Source organism: Phoxinus phoxinus (genome assembly GCF_949152265.1).
Source record: "Phoxinus phoxinus genome assembly, chromosome: 21".
Lineage (NCBI taxonomy): Eukaryota > Metazoa > Chordata > Actinopteri > Cypriniformes > Leuciscidae > Phoxinus > Phoxinus phoxinus.
The window spans coordinates 15,095,517-15,114,649 of NC_136896.1; the positions used below are offsets into that span (position 1 = coordinate 15,095,517).

The window sequence follows — 19,133 nt, forward strand, 5'->3', positions numbered from 1 at the left end:
TAATTTATACATTTCCAAGAAAATGTATAAAATAAATATATCTCAAAAAGTCTAAAGAGCATGCTTGAAATATTGATATACTAGCCAACTGTTTCACTTGAAATCACTGGCATTCATAGACCTTTCAGAATGTTAATATGATTTGGAAATTAGGGTCAGTGAAAAATAAACCCGTATATGACTTTCTTCTGTGAAACAAAAGAAGATTTTTTTTAATGTGTGTGTGTGTGTGTGTTTGTTTGTGTGTGTGTGTGTGTGTGTGTGTGTGTGTGTGTGTGTGTGTGTGTGTGTGTGTGTGTGTGTGTGTGTGTGTGTGTGTGTGTGTGTGTGTGTGTGTGTTTTCAGTGGTGATGACAATTTTTATTTTTGGGTGAACAATCCATTTGAAGGTTAGATATTCATCACATTAGCACCAGAAGTTTTGCACGCTATAATGCACCTGTCACCTTGGATGCATGAAGTTTGTTCACTAACTAGAACTGCATTATACCGAAACAGTTTGTTTACCTGGTTTTGTTTCATTTCACCAGTTTACTACCGTCTCCTGCCCTGCAGTGGCTGTGATGCGGATGAGAGTGCTTGTTCGTACTTGGCAGTTGATGCCATAACATTTTCCTTCAATCTGTGTCAAGACCTGCACATTATTGTGGCTTGTTTGTTTCATTAAACCATCAGGAACTGCTTGTTTGGATGTTTCATTTTTATATTTTATCCAGTTTACAGATTATTTTTTAATGTAAAGGTAATTTTTTAACTTTTAAACGGTGTCAGCCGCTTCCAGTTATTTTATCTGTACAAAACAGTCCGTTATGCTGCTGCTTGATGTTGCAAATGTTATTATGTTATTTTAATTTATTATCTTAAAAATAAACACACTAGTTTGGACCAGTGAATTGCACACCCACTGATATATACCTTTATCCTGGACTATACTAGGCTTCATGATTTAAAAAAATAAATAAATAGTGATATGTGCATGGATAAACTCTTTTAAATAAACTGCAGTTTTCCTTAAAAAAAATAAGAATAGTCCATTTTTAATTTCATGGTGACTTTAAGCATTGGCTGTGCTATATAAAGTAAACATACAGTAGCCTATTAAAGTCCCCATGAAGTTTTTTGGATTTTAGTATGAATATGTTAGTCTTACTGTTATTTATAAGGTAGCCTAGTGTGCTCCAAAACAAAGACAAAATTCACATTTAGAAGCAATAAGCATTCAAAACGTACAGTCTCTTCCGTCAATATGCCCCGGTCCAGAGACATGAAGGCACAGAGCCAGTCGGCGCACCAGAAAACGAATCGGACCCATCTGAATTCTGCACAGAATGCTATATTTTAAAGCGAGATGGAAGAGATTAGGAGGAGAAACGGTTAGAGATCAGGAGGAAACTGCGGCTTTACCGAGCTCAATGGCTCTGGCCGAGCTGTGATATTAGCCCATAAATGAAACGCTATTGGCTATTTTTAAAAAGGAGAGGAACTGTTTGATATGTACCGCCATGTCTTCCTGCTTCAGTGGAAATTACATCAACACATTGAATAATGCTGCCAATTTTTTGAGACACCCCTCGCTGCAGCCTGTAGCACGATGACGTAGTTGGATGGTCCAATACGTAGTGGATGGAGGTGTGTTTTGGTGACGCATGCGCAGTAACGATCTCTGGGTTATAATCGTATATCTATGGTTATAATTCGCCTGCGCTGGTAAAGGTGACATGTTTGCTCAATATTGTATTGAGATGATGTTCTAATCTAACCTGTGTAGTAGTAGTAGTACAGTTTAATAGTAAGTAATTGTTGATGAATAAGTAATTACATAAATGGGATGCTAAGTTATCCGAGTTTCTCTCTACAAAATAGTTAATTTTACAACATTTCAATCACATGATTTTAAACATACATTTGATAGATTAATAGCATGTCCTCACTGCAAGTTTTTTTTTTAATGCGTGTATATAGAACATTTTAAAATAAAGCCTTTTTAATTTTCATTATCAACCCAGTATAAACCTGTCATAATTAAATGTTGCGGGGATATTGCGGGGTTGTTATTATTAGCCATTTTATTTTATTCAGGAATCAGGTCATATTTGCTGTTGAGTGGAAGCAAAAATGAGTCAATAATCTAATTGTCTCTGTAATTTTAAAGGTACAATACAATAAGGTCTGTAAACATCTTACAATACCAGTACACATCCAAGGGAAAATGCAAAAATAATAACAGCATCAAGAAAATAAATCTTCAGATGTCAAAAAAAAAAGTGCTTAATGATATTTTGCCTGGTAAGAGTTTTTTATGGCTATTCGTTTTTCCAGTGATCTGTACATAAGGTTCTTGCTGTGTCTGCAAGACATGTACGGAAGCTTGTTTTCGCCACGGAGTGAGAAAAAAAAGGTAATTGCGATTTTTATCTCACTATTCTGACTTTTTATCTAAGAATTGCGTGACATAAAGTCGCAATTGTGTGTTATTAAGTCAGAATTGCGTAATATAAAGTCGCAATTGCGTGTTATTAAGTCATAATTATGAAATATAAACTCGCAATTGCGAGAAATATAGCTTGAAATTCAGACTTTTTTTCTCAGAATTGCATCTCGCTATTCTGACTTTATAATACGCAATTGGGAGATAGTCAGAATGGCATGATATAAAGTCGCAATTGCGTGTAAGTCAGAATTGTGAGATGTGAGATATTAAACTAGCCTACTGAGGTAAAAAATAATAATATTTTTGAATAATATTTATTTGACTTTATAACTCGCAATTGCGAGTTTATATACACAATTTTGAGAAAATATGTCAGAATTGTGAGATATAAAGTCAGAATTGCGTGTTATAAAGTCTCAATTGCGTGTTATAAAGTCAGAATTGCGAGATATAAATTCAGAATTGCGAGAAAAAAAGTCAGAATTCTGACTTTATAACACCCAATTCTGACTTTATATCTCGCAATTCTGACTTTATATCTCGCAATTCTGACTTTATAACACGCAATTGAGACTTTATTTCACGCAATTCTGACTTTATATCTCACAATTCAGAGAAATAAAGTCAGTATGCTAAATGTAAACTCGCAATTGTGAGATAAAATTTTTTAATGTTTTATTCTGTGGCGGAAAAGAGCTTGCATACTCAAGTGACCATTTATATATTCACTTTATTCTTCTTGGAAGATCAAAGCACGCGTGATTGTTTCCGTCACCAAAACACACCACCGGGCATGCGCGTAACAGAGTCCACTACGTATTGGACCATCCAGCTACGTCATCGTGCTACAGGCTGCAGCAAGGACCTCTTGAATTTTTTCGGCATTTCAATGGGCCTTTAATATCGCTATAGCCTACAGTCAATTGCATGACATGATCATGTGATGTCCTGAGGGGGCGACCCGCCACTGCATATAAAATAAAACAGCTTTTTCTAGAAGACTGATGAGTGTAAACTCTCATGTGAAATACATTAGTTTAAATTTCTCAAAACTGCTGTTTTATTTCTATATGTTTAAAACATTTTAAGTAGCAAACATTCTGCGTGCAACTTTAAGTCAGAAGGGCAGCGGTGAGGATCTTCAATGATGCGGCGGGACGTTGACGGATGCCTCCCGCGCTGTCATTCGCCTCACATGACAGCAGTTTGAAAGAGTGCAGTCATCTAAGTATTTTACAGTGTTAGTCCTGTAGAGAGCGGTAGATCGTTTTATTACATTGTTTTATACGCTCCCTGTGGTACTGTACATGAGTGGGACTGGGGAGGGAGGAGCGATCGTAGTATTTCTCTTCATTTCAAATCCCTGTCGTGGCAGCCCGGGCAAGGCAGAGGACTTTTCTCCCCCCTTCAAACTGAGGGGAAAACCCACCACCAAGAGCCTAGTGCACGTCCTAAAGAGAAAACCGAGGACTTTAGGAGGAGGAAACATTAGTTTGAAGGCACGGTGGTATCGGCTCACTGTGTGCACTAGTGTCTCCACACTTGCACTGGATACACGAAGCAGGACGTTTTCACTTATCTGCGACGCCGACTCGCAGGAACCCCGCGATCTCCCTGAAACCCGCCAAACATTCACACGGTGAGTCGCGCGCTGTGCGTGTTTATTTACTGCTCTCGCGCCTATGCAACATTCCCTCGCGTTCCTCTGCCCTACCAAGCTAATTCCAGTGTACGCTAGCTGCATGGTTTGACAGGTCAGCGGTCCTAAAGCTAAACGATTCATTCCCATGGCTCCTCACTGTAAGACACCACAGGCTTTTAGTGCACGCGGTCTTTTGCATGTAAGTACGGGTGACATTGCACAGGTTGCCGGCGAGGAAAGTGTCTTGCTGTATAGGGCCTAGTTTCAGGCACATACTGTACTAACAGACATATTGTTGCCCCGTTTCTACTGGTACAGTACAGTATGTGCCTGCTACACACACACACAAACATACACATACAGTACTGAAGCGTGCATGCGTTTTGGGTTGATGGGTTCACTTCAGGTGCTCTTTTCCAATCTATTCACCGGATAGCGTGCCCAGAAGGTACAGTCCCAACAGGTAAATTGGTGAAGAGATGAACATTTCATTAGTCTGCTCACTGTTTGAAAAGTTTGTGCGAACTGTTTACAGTATACTGATTATGCGTTAGGCCTATACAGTAGGCTACCTTATTGTTTATGTATTTATTTAAATAGAATGAGCCTGGATAGTTATTTTACAAGTGAAACGTATGTGAAAGTGGTAGCCTTTTTTTAATAAGACTATATATTACAGGTATCAAGTATTCAAGACTTGATTTACTTATGTAGACAGCTAGACACTTTTCCATATGTTGAATTGCTTGAAGATATGGAAACTGTTATTTTTATTAATGCAATTATCTTATGCACATTCTTTAATAAAGTGAAATTGAATTACGTTCTAAGTGATTTATACCAATGTGACCTGTTTTTAATAACTAAGTAATTGCTTTTTGAATTGTGTCAGGGAACATGCAATTTACTTTCAAGTGGCACATTATGACTTTTAAGCATGTGTGAGTGAGCAACCACCTGTTGTGATATTCTGTCAAAGTTAATCTAAATGCTGAATTACCTGATGGATATTGTAGACACATTTGTATATGTGAGATTTGAGCTATAAAGCCAGTCAAGGATGAGTTGCAATCATTGTCCAACGGTAGCTTGGCTTGTTTTGTCGGGCCCTGATGAGTTTTTAATGGGGAGGAAGTGACCTCCCCTGGCCCCTCTCCTAGCAGCCCGCCATACCATGGCCCCTGCTATATAGGTCAACATTGAGCAGTGACATTGAGTTAAGGCTTTGCAGCTAAAGTTGAAATCCCAGTCAATATGATGCTAAAGCAGACACTTAAAAAGCATGCTGGGTACTTAAAATGGTTTTGAGGTTTGTCAGTCTAACAATGATGGGTTTGAAGTATGAGAATGGTTAGCTTGTGGCCACTTCTATACACCCACCTGGCACTTGGAAATTCTTGAAGGGTTTTCAATCCTTTGTGTCATATTTCAGATGTCCTGATTATTTTGATTTGTTTATTGCTGCCACATCACACCCAACCTCATTCAGTTTTACACCTCAGTTGGCTGATTTTCACTATTTGATTATGCAAGACATTTGCGCATTGAAGTATACAAAGCTGAAAACCATAGCACCGTCATTTGTTTTTGTTCACTCTGGTGTAAAATAATTTCTAGTGTAAGTAGCAGAATGCACGTGTTAAGGCTGTGACCTATAGCTTATCACAGCATGCTGTCTCACCCTGTGTCATGCATTTTTATCTAAAACACACACACACACACACACACACACACACACACACACACACACACACTAGAAAGCAGATAAGTCCATTTTGTAAAACATCAACCAACGTTATCGCTCAGGATTTTATTATTTTTGTAAAAAGATGCAAAATGTTGTACCTTAGATTGCAGCAGTTTACTGTAAATGACATTGGCTTTTAAATACAATACCCATGCTTCTTTATATAGTATCATTTAGATTAGGGCTGTAAGCGATTAATCGCGATTAATCAAATCCAAAATATAAGTTTGTGTTTACATATGTGTGTGTGTGTGTATTGTGTATAATTATTTTTTATATATAAATACACACACACATGCATGTATTACGAACACGTAATACGCATGCGTGAACATGTAAAACATGCACGACGTCACCATTTTCACAAATTCACGTATTTGTTGTTTACATGGAGAAGGTTAAGGCATAGTTTTCAAAACCTTGCACCTTGAATCCCGTTTTCAAAAGCTTGCGTTTTCTTCTTATTGTTATTAATAATAATTAATAATAAGAACAAATACAAATTAACACTTAATTAATACTTTTATTATAAATTATTGCTTTTATTACAAATTAATACTGTAATTATAACATATATTTTAATATAATATATTGTTTATTATCAAATACTCAATTTAACAAAATATATATTTTAATAAAAATCATAATTTTTCTCTATAGCTGATCACATGCCTGGTCTGTATAAATAGGGTTTCCACACACAGATAAACTGAAAGCATCTCAAATGAGCTCAATTATGTTCAGCATTCCTTTTATGTGTTGGAACATTAAAAGGGGTCCTGTACAACTTCCTGCTCTTTCTTTTTAAAGATAATCACTGTTTTTAGCTGTGACACAGCCTTGGCTTTGCTGTGTGTCAGCTGTTACATAATTCATGGCTGCGCTAACCGTGTTAACCTCTTTCTTTGACTGCGTTCACAGCAGATGCACGGTGGCAAATGCCAAAACTGAACTTTGACTTTGGTCTAAAACGTTTGCGGAGGGCAGTGCGGCTTCAGTTCTGATAAGCACAACCACTGTCCTATGAAACATGAATGTATCGCCACTCAGTATGATCACCCGTGAACGTCACCCACTGCTGTTCTGGCCCCTTTGAGATAACGTTGTCCACACAATCATCATGGACCTGCATGCACACAGATACACGCGCGCACACACTCCGTCAGTTTGTTATACACAAATAGCTCTCTCTCTCTCTCTCTTTCATTGTCCTTTTCTTTCAGGCCAACTGCTGACTGTATTTGATCTTTTTTGTCTTTAGTTTCTGTTATTGGTTTGTTCATGTGGTTTCCATGTCAATGAGGACCAGAGACTTCAGCTGAGAGAGATCTGGCCTTATTACAAGAATCGTCCCCTCGCCTCACACATACACGACCGCAAAGGGCGGCATGCGCGCAAGACGAAAGTATATGCTAGCCTGTATTAGAACAGAGTCTCGAGAGGCGTTTTTTTTTTTTAAAGCCACACTTCACACTAATTAACAGCCCTAAATCTCAGACAGCCTTTTAAGCTGGTCTCAGTGGCTTCCTTCATGTTGCTCTTTTGGCTCGGAATGTGCTGGTTTATTTTTTGCGTTGTAAATGGTGCAAAGAATACAGTGAGTGGAGGTGCTCTCAGCCCAGCATGGAATTATAGAATAACATTGGATGTTGGGAATTGTAGATTGGATGTATCTAGCCTATATTAATCTTTTATCCGTTAACAACAAACACGTGCTACACCTTTTGTAGCTGTCAAGAGCTGAATGTGTTAGATTCACCGTACAGATAAAAATGGTAACCTCTAGCCTAATTCCTCCCCACTGTGTGTAGATAACATGGTTTTAGATTTAGTACGTTAGGCATGAGAACAACAAACAAACATGTTGTGTTTTTCTGTACTGTAGTATAAAAAAGTATACATTTTTTATTATATAATTATTATGTCTTATTGAGTGCTGCAGGATTGATGTAATTTTGTAGGCTCACTTGGAAGTTAACATCACCCTGGTTCCCTCGACAAAAAGCCCACAGGATATTTCCATTCAGTTTTGGATTATTGCAGAAAATAAGCTCTGTGATCAAGAAAAGTTTATGATTTTTACACATTTTGTTCATACGTATAGTTAATATTTGCATTTTGAAGCCTACATGCAATCACCTGAAGTAAACGAATTAAAGTAAGATATACACAAACTTCACCAAGTTCCCATGAGTTTGATGCCACCATCACTATCTTCTTTCAATCTTCAAGTTGAAAGTTTGATTTAAAATAGTTTGCAAGAGAGTGAGTATAAACACACCACCATGACTATAAAAGTGGACTGGGGAGTAGGCTAGATAAGTTTTCCCGTTTGATGTGATGACATTTAATATCCCTGACAACCTCTGTTGTCTCATTTAGCCATTTGTTAGCAACCACCTTTTTTCAAGACACAAAAAATCATAAGTGGGGTGGGGGGTGTACTGATGTATTTTATGTAGTGCTGCCAAACGATTAAAATATTTAATCGCGATTAATCACATTCATGTCATAGTTAACTCGCGATTAATCACGATTAATTGCACATTTTTATGTAAATGTCTCTTGATTTATTTTTGTCCCATTATTTTTTCTAATTTTAATGTTCTTATCAACATGGAAAAGTGGATCGGCTTGCTTTGTGCAAATGTTTTTTATTGAAAACAACATTGGCATATACTGTGTTCAATTTCACACTAATATTCTCACTTGGAGCAAATTGCTGGCCATAAACTGAGAAAGTGTGTGTCCGATGTGCGATACGAGTTGTCCTCAAACAAGCCCAAACAAGTGTGTGCGCCGTGCCTGTTGTTTTGTTTCTGGTCTAGCTAGATCCGGTGTGGTGTTGTAGTTTTACTAACGTTACTAGTTGTTGCAAAAGCATGTGAAAAAAACTACAAAGTTTGCTAGGCGTTAGTCTCGCGATAAAAAAATTGACGCCGTTAAAATGGGTTTGCGTTAACGCCGTTAATAACGCGTTTAACTGACAGCCCTAATTTTATGTCATTGAATAAAACGTGAAAATATATAGAGCTTGTGTAACCACACACCACAGACTTTATTTCAGCCATTTAACCAAAAGCCTATTCAGAAAACCCATTGACTTCAGCACGATGGAACTGCAAGTCATTCCTCATTCCTGCAGATCTGCTCAGTTGAAGTCTTGGAATGGTACGAGATATGTGTTGAACTATTCTGATAATGGGAGAGGTGCACAACGCCCGTTTTCAGTTTCCGTAGCATTTTTGAGAAATGTGGTTGTTGTGGACAAAAGAGAATTCTTCTGAAAACTGCAAGTCAGATGTATTGATAAAAGGCACAATTCAACAGCAGAAAAATGCACACATCACCACTTCCATTTTGAGTCATCTTAGGTAATGTTTAACTTCTATAGATAGTGTAGACTAAAATGGATGACAAGTAAGCTGGCAGAAAATCAAAAGCACTTAAAGTTATGGGAGTGCCACTGTCCTCAATATTGAAAGTAAATTTAGGTAATGTTTTTTTTTTCAAGAAACATTACTTGCACTGCAAGAATTGCAGATCTGCATCTTTTTGTGCTTTATATATATTATTTGTATCGTAATGTATTATAAAAGTGAGGCATTTTTGCAGATGACCGTGGCATCATTTTGTCTGAGAGGTCTGGGTCGTTGAAATGATCTTGAATCTGATTTTACTATGAAACTGTTACTGTGAGCAAGGAATTCTACTTTATATAAACATTCATGCTTGAGATATTCATCTGAACCGTTTCCAGGAGCTGAGGGTTTGGCAGCGATCTTGTGCCACACCTCATGATCATTTACTTTTTATTATGCCTTTCATATTTAGGCCATCAGTTACACCAGATGCCTATTTGTACCACTAAATACCTCCATATACCAACCTAGAAAGTAGCTGTTGTCATTTATTTTAATCCTGAAATACCGGCCTGTGATTTTTTTGGGCTATTGTGAACTTGTCAGCCCATGCTGTTTGTTGCTTGTATAGTTTTTTTTTTGTACAAGTGTTTACAGAAAAATATGAATGGAGATTGTCGTTTTTATTTATTTCTTTATTATTGTGTGTGTGGTTCAGCTGTAGAAAACTGACAGCTTTCTTGCTGCAAGCCAATATGTCTTCCATTCATTTACAACACATTGTCACAGTTGGATGCAACTCCTGTTTATGGTCACATTTCTGGCATCTCTCAAAGAAAAAGTTTTTATTTTAAGAGAGGTTTGTGAATGAGTTTTCAAGGATACGTGTCATATAATGGTGGTGGAAAGTGGTGTTTTCCAGTGGAATATCTCTTGATTGAAATGAATCTCGAACATGTCAGAATGACCCTTCCTTTATGAACTAGTTCACCCCAATGTGTAAATTCTTCATTCACCATGTTGTTTCAAATCTATATGACCCTTTTTCCCCCCTGCAGATATGTTTGAGAAATAACAATATTGTGTCTAAAATGTAAGTCACTTAATATTAACTTATCGTTTATTAAACTGTTATATAAAATCAATATCGCATTTGCAATTGTGCTGATATTTTTTATCAGACAATTAATACAGGGGTGTTTTTTAAAGTAAATCACGCAGTGAGAGCGTGAGGGACATACTCGATAATGTCAGATTGCACATCATTAAAACAATTATGATATATATCGCACACCTCTATGTTGCTGTATACTCTTTCTATGGTTTGGAGCCACTTATTCTAGCAAGGCCTGAACTACAACTAACTGCCTGCAGCCTCCAGCAGGGCTGAGGATTGATCTTGGCAGATTACTGCACCTGCAGAAAATGTGTGATATTCTGTGAGAAAAGGAACGAGGGTTGAGAACTGAGGTGAGATTTCATTTCATAATGAAGACTGGTAGAGAAGGAGATCACATCTTCAGATTACATACACCGACAGAGGATTCATGGGGCCTGCATAAAGGGAACAGGAAAATCAACATCACAACTGCTCTTTTTGTTGTTCCTGCTGCTGCTGTTATTGCCTTGAGTTTACTATCATTTGTCAACTTGTCCAGATTACGATCTCCCTGGAAAACCTGTTGCTTTTCCCCCTATGGTTTCCTCTTTGGTTTGGCCAAGCAAATATATGGATATTTTATTTAAACGTATTGTATTCGAATATTTGGGCTCATAAAAAAATAATATTCAATTATTTATTTATTTAACGAGAAATGATTTGATCGGTTAACTAGAGGGATGCTCTTTTTTTTAATCATTAAGTTTTTGTCACCATTTCTGAACAAGGTTATGATTAGGCAATATACACAACAAGCTTACATTATATATTTTGTGTTCTTTTAGCCAAACTGATAATATTGTACCATAATAATATTTCACGAGTTTGCTTATTAAACTACTTCAGCTAAACGTATTTAGCTTGCTGTCCGCAGTGAGACGAGAGGCTTGAGAAAGCAGCTTCTAATAGACACCCCAGGGGACTTCTTGTGCTTCGAATATAAGTTTGGATCGGTGCTTGTCGATTTATTTAATTTATTTATTTTTTATGTCACAGAGAGTTGAAAGCTGTTTAACTTTGGGTAAACCGCTGCACTTGTCTCTGGCACTTTTTACCCAGCCGTCCAATCATAGTGGAGGAGGGGTGGGACAAATACTACACCGACCAACCATTCTACTTGAACAACAGTGGAGATGTTAATATTGCTGATAGCAACCAAAGTGTCTTCTGCGAAGCGCTCTCAAACGCACCCTGCTGGGGCGTTTTCAGAAGAGCACCTGGCTTTTTTTTTTTTAGCTGGCTAAAACGCTAAAATATTTTTTGTCAGGCATATGGCCACTAATGAAAAGTGCAACTGAATAGGTATGTGTTTTCTTTTTTATGTGAAATGTTAAATACCAGTGTGTGACGTCGTTCTATGGAGGTGTGTTTAGGGTAGTGTTACGGGGCTACTGGCCCGAGAGTGGAAACACAAACTGATTTTGGGCTCGGTGCTTGAGGTTCGAGGCTATTGGCCCCACCTGGCACATTGTTACTGTAGCCCTTGTCCATAGGCTACTGGCCCATCTGTGGAAAAGCGGCTAATGTTGATTCATTTGTAATTTCATTTTGTTAAAGTAATTCCAAACTTTGCTGCTCCTAGAGGCAGAAGACAATATTCTGTGATTAAATACAATCTTGTTTACACGCTCCACAGCACAACTCAATGCATTTAGTTATAACTGTGAGTAGTAGTATTTTTTTAATAATTATTGCAGATCGAATATTCGTGAACCTCAACTCTTCTGTTCACCTGTCTGTCTATCTGCCTGTTTTGACTAGTCTGTCTGTCTTTTCTGATTAGTCTTTCTGTCTTTTCTGACTAGTCTTTCTGTCTGTCTTTTCTGACTAGTCTTTATTTATTTTCTGACTAGTCTTTCTGTCTGTCATTTCTGACTAATCCTCTGTCTGTCTTTTTTTCAAAAATAAAAATAGATTGTTAAAAAATATATAGACCGTTTTGTGTAGAGGTCGACCGATAGTGGATTTTACCGATAACGATAGCTAGGTTGGGCCATACTTGCCGATAACCGATTAATGAACCGATAGTTTTTAAAATTGATACTGGATAAAAACAAACATAACACTCCAAGTAAAACAGTGCTGAACTTTATTATAAAAATAATAAAACTGTATTGAACCATGAAAACATGCTAAATGAAATGATATAAATGTGAATAAATATTTAAGTCAATAAAAGACATTCATTCAAACTGAAACAAAAAGTAATACTGAAATAACAAATAAAACCAGTTACATTCAAAATGTAACTATTTAACTGTTCTTTTCAAGCCAACTTAATTAATAAAAAAGTAACAAAATTTGTATTAAAGTGAAGATGAAAAAAATAAATAACCAAAATCGAATGCTTTTCTGATTCGTTTATGTTTCTATCGGCTGTATGAACATATCAGTTTGCTTACGTCTCTAGCTTTAAATATGCAACTTCTCTGCATATTTAATGCATAAAAGTGACCAGCTGGATATGAACTAATGCAAATAGAGGTAACAATTGTGACATTAAACATTCGGGTCGGACTTACGTTTATGTTTGTCAGTGTTTTAACCGCTTGAGGTAGGTACTAGTAATGTTAGCGTCCTCTCAGCCTCGAAGGCAAACAAACATACTGTTGTGCTGTTCTTTCTCTACTAATGCAGCATTTAGTCAACAAATGAATCACTTTATAATGATATGACAAAATGTACTGTATACATACATTTGAGCTGTCGGTGCTTTAAACGCGCATCTGATGTCAGCGCTCTCCACGCAGCATGTGCTCTCAGTGCAGCACGCAGAATCACGTGTCGAAATAAACAACACGAGGCACGAGTTTTTATTACACCTCTAGAGGCCGCTCTTGTACTGCATCATGCCAGCAGACCCTTCTCAGCTCTTACACTGTGTAATGAATGACAGCGCGCGCTTCTCAGCCGCTCCAGCAATGGACGCAACCAGGAAAAACTATCGGTATATATTTTTGCCGATAACGATAGTTCCACCAGTCAACTATCGGTGCCGATTAATCGGCAAAACCGATGAATCGGTCGACCTCTAGTTTTGTGTACATCTTGTGCTGGCTCTTGGTAATAATTCTGTAGAAAGGTGTATATATAATTCTGGGATGTTGCAGGGTGTAATAATGCTGTAGGTTATAACCTCACTTTTCAACGTTCAGCATGTTTCATCTCTGGAAAGCTGCCGATGGTCAAGCCACATTAACTTCAACAGATACTGTAGGGAACGAGTTTTTCTGGATCAGGATTTCGTTAAGGAGAGTTCCCAGCCCACTGTTTTGTGGGACAGAGTGAGCTGTCATCACCACCAATCTTGTGTGGAGTTAATATCATGCAGTCTTTATTTTCTAACTTTAGTCATCTTCAACTGGTCTGGCTAGGACAGGTGTGTATTTTGCATCCAAATAACCAAATATGTTAGCAACTGCCTGTGCTATACTACAACAATATGCTACATTATCATTCAAAAGAGTTTTAAAATATTTTGTTAAAGAAATATCTTATGGTCACCAAAGCTGCTCATTTCATTACTATTTTAATGTCAAGTAAATATTGAATATTAAGCACATCCCGCAGTAGACTGCATTTTACGACGGTCATGCTGAATTTATGTAAAGTTTGGGCTTTTAAGGAGGGGGAAAGTGATAAAGTCTATATTTAATATTTAGTGCTGCCTTCAATATTTATTATGTGATCATTCTAAATTATTTTTTAGTAAAGTTATTCAAGCAAGATTGTTCTAGAGTAAATAGAGAGTGGTGAGAGATTGAGTTAAAGCAGCTTGAACACTGGCGTGGCATGGGTTTGGACATGGTCAATGGTTGTGCTGTAGTAGGCTGTGATTCATGGGAAGGAGAGGAGGGAGATGGCATGGCGTGGAGACCCCTCGCTGAATGACCCTGAACCAGAGTGAAACCTGAAACAGCTGTGTAGAGAGCAGCCAAGTAGTTCTGTGAGCTGACACCCACCCGTAAGACACCACCGTCATAAACATTTTTATTCAAGCTGTTTCCACACTTGATTCTGTTGCTTGGCTTGAACTGAGTATAATTCTACGCTTCTCTCTTCCCTAACAGGTCTCTTTTCACATTGTACTTTTAGGTTTGAATGGCAGTACGGTTGTGTCATCTCCGTGAGTTCAACTGTGAGTACTCGCGGCATCTGTTTACTACCAGGGCCTAAAACTAACTTTTTGCCACACTTGCCATAAATGAATGAATCCTAAATAAATAATGAATTAACCATGCCATAAATAAATGTATCGGCCATAAATGTTTTTTACTGTCCATGATTTTTTGTTGTTGCCAAAACAGGCAGTAATGACACCAAAATGTAGAAATGAAAATTCACAAGACCGGGAAATTATAATATTTTTTTTCTAAATTAGGCCATCTTTTTTCAAGTAATGCAGTTGATGTGGTGCACTTGTGGAATATCTACACAGTCTGACAGATGCACTCAAATTATGCAACCATTATATAACCCATTTAGTTATTTATTTTAGCCAACATTGCTTACAATATTGTATGCTTTGGCAATGTAGTTATTTACTGTGCCAATAAATAATTGTGAACCTTAATGTTAAAGTCGCTCAATCCAAAAAATATTGTGCTTGTTTATGTATTCTAGTTAGCTGTACATGTTGCAAAGATTGTCCAGTTTTGTTTATAGTGTTTGTGTATAGTCATTTTAAGTGCCCATCTTGGTACTAAGTACAGTCTAAATACCAACCAAAAATTGTATTTTGTTTGATTGATGTCTGTCCACACCATCTTCTGGCGGGCTACGGTCTTAATTTATATCTTAGTGTGTTTCTAAACAAAGTATGTGCATTAGGTATGTGTTTCTAAATGTGCAGTAGGTATGGCCGTGTCCACCTGGCTGAGGTATGTGGTGTAACGTCACCTGCAGATCGGCCATCCTTGACCCAGTTTAATCTCAAACCTGTGTTTAATAACATAAGTGGAGCCTTGGACTATACCATGAATGTTGTTGATGCAAGGCTCGTCTTTAATAATGGCTCGGAGCTTTAGGTCATTGCCTTCTTGTGACCATCAGACCATGACCGATTTCAGAAGTGGACATCAAAAGACACCGTAAGCCAAAATTGTGGCTGCAGTATCACATCAGATGAAATCAGGCTACAAAAAAAATAATTATGTAAAAAGCAGCATATAGTCATCCTATAATGACCTGATAGCATAGAAGGTACGTGCCATCCATTTATAGCTGTCATAATTTCCTTACACGTTTCTAGAGCAAACATCTGCAGCAGGCAGCTTGGTATGTCTGCCTGAAAGCCAGAGCCTTTCTCATCTGACTTAAACTAGTGGTAAAAGCAAAGGGGAAAAATAGGTCATGCCTTTGAGAAGCAATACTTTATCTGAAAATAAAAAAGGTGTCAAATGTTAGCTGCCTCGCTCTCTGGCTGCTGTACCGAGTAGAGATGGGAGAGCTGTTTGACTTGGCATGCAGACTGGGCCCCATTTTGGCTTTCACCCCAGCAGATCAATCTCCAAAAAAAAATTTATCTGTGTGCGTGAAAGCTTTTTCTATTGCTTTTCTATTTTTTCTTGAGGCTGTTCAATCAATCAGAAATAAACTGAATGTAAATTTGACAAAAAGGTGAACATTACTAAGAGAAAAGGAGTTGTGTTGTGTTGTGATTAGAAGGTCTGGTTGATGCATCTTACTTAGACATCTTACTTGGGCAACGAGCGACTGCCAGCGTAAGCGTGACGACTTCGTCCCATGATATTCCCACAGTGTCTAGGTCTTTGATGAACGTGTGGTGCCAAGTCTTTTTCGGACGGCCAGGCTTCCGTTTTGGCATCCTATTCCAGTCTTGTCCAGGCGTCCACATCATCGGCGCTTCTGGAATTCGGGTTTGTGGGAGACGAAGCAGATGCCCGGCAAATTGGAACCGTCGTTCGGCAACCAGGTCCACTAAGCGTTCGACTCGAGGTGCGGCGGTATACTTCTTTGTTGGTTATGCAATCTGTGTACGATATTCGCCGAATTTGCAGCCGGCAGCATTGGTAGAAAACGTTAATTCGTCGTTCAATGTTTCCCATCAGTTTCCACGTCTCAGAGGCGTATGTAGCCGTCTAGATGATGATGGCATTTAAAAGGCTCGTAGACTGATGGTATTTGACCGACAGATGGACGAAGGGTAGACCGAGAGAGCCTTCCCGATCCGGCAAGTGGCGTTGTGTTCAGCATCTCCGTCCCTCGTGATCGTACTGCCCTAATAAGTAAATCGTTCAACTTTGTCAATGCGCTGTTGGCTGATGGACATTGGAACGTTTGATCGAGAGTAGCCAATGATCGAGAGTGTTGTGTGGTGAATTAAATTCATAATTCTGATTTAACGTCATCACTCAGTGTTCACTGAAGTTACTTTTCAAAGCTGAATGTCAAGAAGATGTGTTCAAAATCTTCAATAGCAGACAGTAATTCAATGTGGTTGAGACAAACTACATTTTATTAATTTTATAAAGTGCAATGGGTTATTTAATGTAATTTGAGGTCATATTTTCTTGTACCTTACTTAGTTCTTTGTGTTGTCGTCTGGCTAATTTGGCTAGCTTCTACCAAACGACAGATATATTTGAGTTGTTTGAATGACCTTTGACTTCAACAACAAAAGACATGTGAAACATTTTCTCCTTTGATAAGTCTGTCCTAACTATGCACTGTTATATGGCCAGTTGCTTTTTATTAAATGCTTTTGCATGGTTTTTCCTCTGTGTGACCTATTTTTGTGTCTGAACCCACCCGTTATAGTTAGCCGTGGGACTTTACATGGTGCTCCAGTCCAGCAGACACATTTTCCACAACAGTCATAAAGCGGCTGCCAGTTCATGTGCTCATTTGTCAATAATACATTACGGGAAGGCCATCTGTGTCAGCTTCCAAATAGAGCACATATTTATGCACATTTGTGTGCAGCTAGTGATTCTGCAATGCATATTATTGAGAGTCTGTGTTAATCTGTCAGAGGGAAAAATCTTCTTTTTATCATCGGATAGTTTTAAAGCTGTTTTCACTGCTATTACAATTATTTTATTTGACATCAAAATGTATTGAGTCTGTCTGTAGTCTCATCTCTTACTTGTTCATTTGAATTTTAAATGAACATTTCAGGAGGTGCAGGAATTTCAGTAAGTGTTGCTTTAAAGTTGACATGAAACTGACGTTGCAATATATCCTAGTGAAACGGCTTTTCGAACAAGAAAAAAGGCAGGATTTTATTTTATCAATTTGGGAATTGACAAAATTGGTTTGCTATTGCTGTAATCTCATGTGAATGGTTGTCCGGCCTTCACGCCAGTGAACACATTATCGGAGTCATCAGAGAAGAGATGTTGCTGCAAGAGGGAGGGGAAGTTATTTTGATGTAAAGAATAAAAAGGGACATGAATTTACAATTTACATACTATTGTAATTACCATAAATTGTGCAAGTGACCGCTAAAAATGTGTTTGTCATTGAATCACTCATTCGAGATTCGTTCAAAACTGAAACAAGTGAAGCCTTGTGAATTTACATGTTATTTTATTAGGACGATCAGAATCGTGGGAAAACATGATCTCCATGTGAAATAAAAAAATCGTGATTCTCAATTTATCCAGAATTGTGCAGCTCTAACCCTTGTCTCTAGGGTTGGCTCTAATCAATTTATCCAGAATTGTGCAGCTCTAACCCTTGTGCAGCATAACCCTATAGTAAATACATGTAGTTAATTATTATTATTCATTACTTAAATGTATAATTACACTGTGCCACGAACACCTGTTTTTTAGATAATCTGTAGATGTTTAATATTCTATTATGGTAAATGGACTGCCTTTATATAGCGCTTTCACAGACCGAATGGCCACCAAAGCGCTTTACATGTTGCCTCACATTGACCCATTCATATACCGACGGTTATGCAAATTATTATAATTATTATTATTCTATTATTAGATTTCAGAGTAGGCACATGTGTTTTTCTGTAGAAACACATGTGTAGTTTGAAACACTGCTGTTATGGGTGTGGTGTTAAGTTTTTCATTCACAGGTCTCCAAATATCTTTTCTGTCACGGCAACAGCATTAAAAAGAGTGCTCTTCAGCACTCTAAAACAGTTTTTCACTCTTTTGCTCTCTTTTGTTCTGGTAGAGGGAAAGTAGAAGTTTTGGCATATTACTGGTGCTTTGCTCTCAATAAAGGCAAACAATCTCTTCGGTAAAGCTGATTTTTTCATAGACGGGGGTATTCTGCTTTCACTGGCTATGCCTTACACTTAAGTCCACACATTATCACACAGGGAATAGGCTGTATGTGAAGTCTCTCCTGTTGCCTGTTCGTATAATGCAGCATTGGCTTTAAGCCGTTCCTCTGGAGGCGGCTGTGTGAATCAGGGCTCAGGTTAGAGAAATGGTTCGGATGGCTTTATTTCCACAGTTGAGCCTGTTTTTTTTTTTGTGGCCAATATCTGATGCACTTTATTTATCCCTCGCTGGACACAGTGAAGAAGGCTTAGTTGGGATTAACATGGGAATCGGATGAATGTCCATACACCAGTGGCCGGGGCAATGTGGGCAGGCGAGTAAGACACTGTTTCAGCGGATGTGTGACGTGCTACACAGTCTGAATTGTTTAGTGCTTTCCCTGTTTTCTGTACCAGCACGGCTAAATCATAATTCTGAATCACAGCAGAATTTATTTTTGTTCTTGCGAGTCAATATTGTAAACTAAAACTATTACAAATATTTTTTGGGTAAAAAAAAAATAAAAAACATTTTTTTTTT

The 19,133-nt window shown here is 37.9% G+C and overlaps 1 protein-coding gene across 2 annotated transcripts in view; it reads left to right on the forward strand.

Annotated features, from left to right (window-relative positions):
• Positions 1 to 3,728: 3,728 nt before the first annotated feature.
• Positions 3,729 to 19,133, forward strand: part of thrab (thyroid hormone receptor alpha b) — a 128,976-nt gene continuing 113,571 nt past the window's right edge. The window contains exon 1 of one of the 2 annotated variants that reach the window (XM_079595714.1): positions 3,729 to 4,070. The gene's annotated coding sequence lies outside the window, so the exon portion shown is untranslated. The remainder of the gene's footprint in view (positions 4,071 to 19,133) is intronic. The other variant, XM_079595713.1, reaches the window with a different exon arrangement.